Source organism: Homalodisca vitripennis, chromosome 7, assembly GCF_021130785.1.
Source record: "Homalodisca vitripennis isolate AUS2020 chromosome 7, UT_GWSS_2.1, whole genome shotgun sequence".
In the NCBI taxonomy this organism is placed as follows: Eukaryota; Metazoa; Arthropoda; class Insecta; order Hemiptera; family Cicadellidae; genus Homalodisca; species Homalodisca vitripennis.
In genome coordinates, this window is record NC_060213.1 from 59,700,126 (window position 1) to 59,704,562 (window position 4,437).

At 37.3% G+C, this 4,437-nt stretch overlaps 1 non-coding gene across 1 annotated transcript; it reads left to right on the forward strand.

The window, feature by feature from the left end:
• Positions 1-794: 794 nt before the first annotated feature.
• On the forward strand, positions 795-866 carry Trnam-cau. The gene has a single exon. It is a non-coding gene; the product is annotated as a tRNA-Met (tRNA).
• Positions 867-4,437: the final 3,571 nt, after the last annotated feature.

Sequence of the window (4,437 nt, forward strand, 5' to 3'; positions counted from 1 at the left end):
TCATGACCAGGTTCAGTAGTTAACCCTTATGTAATTAATAATGGGTCACAGAAGTTATAGCGCTTCGTAATATTCGCTCTTCTCAACAACGTAACCAGGAAAGAATTGGAGGGGAGCAGACAACTGATATTTTCCTGTAGCGGACAAAGAGTAAGGACCCATTTTTTCCTTAAAACGTTCTTGACCCGTTTCATTGTTGAGAACGATCTTTCAGCAGCAGTACATGCCAGTAATACTGAATTATTTAAATAATAATAATCGTTTACTAAAAAAAATTGAAAATATTGGGGGGGGGTCCGGACCTCTTGGACCCCCTCGCTGGCTACGTCCTTGCCTCTCCTGTATACTTAAAATTCTGACTAGAATCATGCGTGATAAAAGAGTTGACAGAGCTGTAAGAGGGTGTTTATCAAACCTTAGAACTTACTAATGGAGCATTTCTGACAAAAAGTACTTCCTAGTTAATTAATGTTAATTCCTTTTCAAATGAAATAACAGCGGTCTTTAAAACTGTAATCTTATCATTAATAGTAGCTCGTTTTGTTAATAGTTTTAGACGAAATGTGTTAAATTTAAAGGAAGTAGTCTATTTATTACACGTATCAAACTCACTTACAATGTAAGTCTAGTCACTCAATGTGAAATTACACTCTATTTACGAATGAAAACTATTGACACTATAGGCTACTATAAAATATCCCGTCATGTAAAGAATATGCATTACGTCTACTACCATTAGCAGTTAGACAGGTGCTATTGGTGTCTTTGGCTGTCTAGCGCTCCCTCTCTACAGAAGCAGATTGGCGCAGCGGAAGCGTGCTGGGCCCATAACCCAGAGGTCCGTGGATCGAAACCACGATCTGCTATTATCTTTTTGCTCAGTTCGTGATTGATATAGTGAATGGAAGTTTTGAATTAAGATTGAAATTTTTTATATACAGTACAGTATTATTTTGGAAAATTTTATTGTGCGTAAATTTTCTGTTAACCTGCGCTGAATTAATAATGTAGGAATACATTTTTCTATTTTTTTTTCAGTTCATTATAATTCATAACCTTCAATTCGAGCTTTTTTCTACTTCTAAAAAGACATCTGAGAGGGGTTTTATACCAGTCTTTAAATTAATAGTAAAAGTTAGATAGTAACTTTGTTTATATCTAATACTAAATATTTGCTAAAATTGTACAGTTATAAGTTCATTAACAATGACATTATTTACATGTTTGTTTCTATATACTGAAAAGTATTTTTAATATTTTAATAATCTTAGAACATTAAGAGCTGGTATATTAGTTCAAAAGAACTTTCATCTAGCACTGTTCTCGTCGACTGCTTCAAAGGAGTCTTCGGAGTCAAATTATGATCATCTTATATTGTAGGACATTTCCAAAGGTAGATGATTATTTACCTAATCACAGAAATCTAAAAACAGCGTGAAAACTAATTGTTACTATTTAGAGAATTTACATACCATAAATGTATAAACATTCGAAAATAGTTGTTAAATCAATTCAATATGTGGTTGTGCTGTCACAAAACAATGTTTACACAGAACAGTTAATTACATTTGACAGGTTCTTTTAATTAGTATTTTGCAATTTTAGATACCAAAATGGGGCGTTTTGCTACTTTAAAGACAAGTGGGGCGTAGCCCAGAGATGTTTTCGAAATAGGAATAGGCCCATACTCATACCAGGGACTGTAATAAAATTCTTTGTAACATTTCAGTACAATCAATTGAATAGTTAACGCACGACAGCAAAACAAACAAACAAAGACAGTTTCGAATTTATAATATTAATATAATTAGAATGTTAATACTCTGGATACCGAGCGGCTTAGTAGGTAATGGCGAGTGACATAGAACAGTTTTGTATGTTGGTATATAATCTGAGTCTAGCTCAGAATTCGGTTCTTGTACCAAAGTAAATACATTTTGGAACAACTGATCATATTCTGAAGCTATAGACCAGAATTGTTGGGCATGATCTGGAGGTCTGGCTCAGAGGCGTTTACCATAATCTGAAATCTAGACCAGAATCGTTGAATATGAATTGAAGGTATAGATCTGAACCTTTGACCACAATCTGGAGGACTAGCTCAAAGGCGTTTACCATAATCTGAAATCTAGACCAGAATCGTTGAACATGAATTGAAGGTATAGATCTGAACCTTTGACCACAATCTGGAGGACTAGCTCAAAGGCGTTTACCATAATCTGAAATCTAGACCAGAATCGTTGAACATGAATTGAAGGTATAGATCTGAACCTTTGACCACAATCTGTAGGACTAGCTCAGAGGCGTATACCATAATCTGAAGTCTAGACCAGAATCGTTGAACATGAATTGAAGGTATAGATCTGAACCTTTGACCACAATCTGGAGGACTAGCTCAGCGGCGTTTACCATAATCTGAAGTCTAGACCAGAATCGTTGAACATGAATTGAAGGTATAGATCTGAACCTTTACCACAATCTGGAGGTCTAGCTCAGAGGCGTTTACCATAATCCGAGGTCTAGACTAGAATCGTTGAACATGAATTGAAGGTATAGATCTGAACCTTTGACCACAATCTGGAGGACTAGCTCAGCGGCGTTTACCATAATCTGAAGTCTAGACCAGAATCGTTGAACATGAATTGAAGGTATAGATCTGAACCTTTACCACAATCTGGAGGTCTAGCTCAGAGGCGTTTACCATAATCTGAAATCTAGACCAGAATCGTTGAACATGAATTGAAGGTATAGATCTGAACCTTTGACCACAATCTGGAGGACTAGCTCAAAGGCGTTTACCATAATCTGAAGTCTAGACCAGAATCGTTGAACATGAATTGAAGGTATAGATCTGAACCTTTGACCACAATCTGGAGGACTAGCTCAGCGGCGTTTACCATAATCTGAAGTCTAGACCAGAATCGTTGAACATGAATTGAAGGTATAGATCTGAACCTTTGACCACAATCTGGAGGACTAGCTCAGCGGCGTTTACCATAATCTGAAGTCTAGACCAGAATCGTTGAACATGAATTGAAGGTATAGATCTGAACCTTTGACCACAATCTGGAGGACTAGCTCAGCGGCGTTTACCATAATCTGAAGTCTAGACCAGAATCGTTGAACATGAATTGAAGGTATAGATCTGAACCTTTGACCACAATCTGGAGGACTAGCTCAGCGGCGTTTACCATAATCTGAAGTCTAGACCAGAATCGTTGAACATGAATTGAAGGTATAGATCTGAACCTTTGACCACAATCTGGAGGTCTAGCTCAGAGGCGTTTACCATAATCTGAGGTCTAGACTACAATCGTTGAACATGAATTGAAGGTATAGATCTGAACCTTTAACCACAATCTGGAGGACTAGCTCAGAGTCGTTTACCATAATCTGAGCTCTAGACCAGAACCATTGAACATGAATTTAATGTCTTTCTCAAAGTTGTCCATCATAATTTGAAGATCTAGACCAACACGTTGACTATTATATAAAGCTCGCAGATTTTTGTGAATTTGGACCCAACTTCTTAGTTGTTAGGAAAACCACTTGGTATGACGTTAAGTAGGTGGTCTAGAACTGACATTAATGATAACCGTACGTATGCTACAATAAACATGTCAGCTGACACGGGACAAAGTAACATACGTCATCCGTTTTGGAATTGAAATTAAGCGCTGTGCAATCTTAGGATTTTTTAATGAAGGGAAAACAAGAAGACGTACTGCTACTAATCCATGTTATCTTCCGATATGGCAAATTTGTTATCAATTTTAGTTATCAGTTGCATTAAACTTGACCAAATTCTTAAAAGATCAACTGGCATTGGAACTTTGGAAACCCATGGGACAAAAACTCTTGGTAGTCGGATGTATATGAATTACACAAATCATAAATCTATAGTGTAAAGAGCTTTCGATTTATATCAAATATGTGTGTAAAATAATAGTTTTACATACAGAACATTATCGTTCTTTTCATAGTATAGACAATTACGGTGTTAGTTTTATTGCCGTCGTTTTCAAATGAAGGGGTTTGAAACCCATTTTCTTGAAAACAACAATCAAACGAGAGCATCCACGTACGTTGAGCTCTATAATGTTATTTTTATTATGTTTTAAACAGTTTAAATAAAACCAGAGGTATGTTTAATTCCAAACGTGAAAAACGATCACTTATAGAAGAGCGGCCTGCACGCAAAGCGAGCCACTAGCGCCGTGAGATGTGGGCCACTGATATAGAATACCAAGTGGTGAAGGGTGGATGATGTGATTTGGTTGTTTGCTCGTGCTGGACCACCCCCAGCAAGCTCCGGTCCCCGTTAGCGCCTCACCACCCTCACCACCCCCGCCACCACCACACTGTTGACTCTCCGGATCCAGTTTCACCACACGTCATTGTACCGCCTTAATTAATACAAAACTATACTTCCTCCCT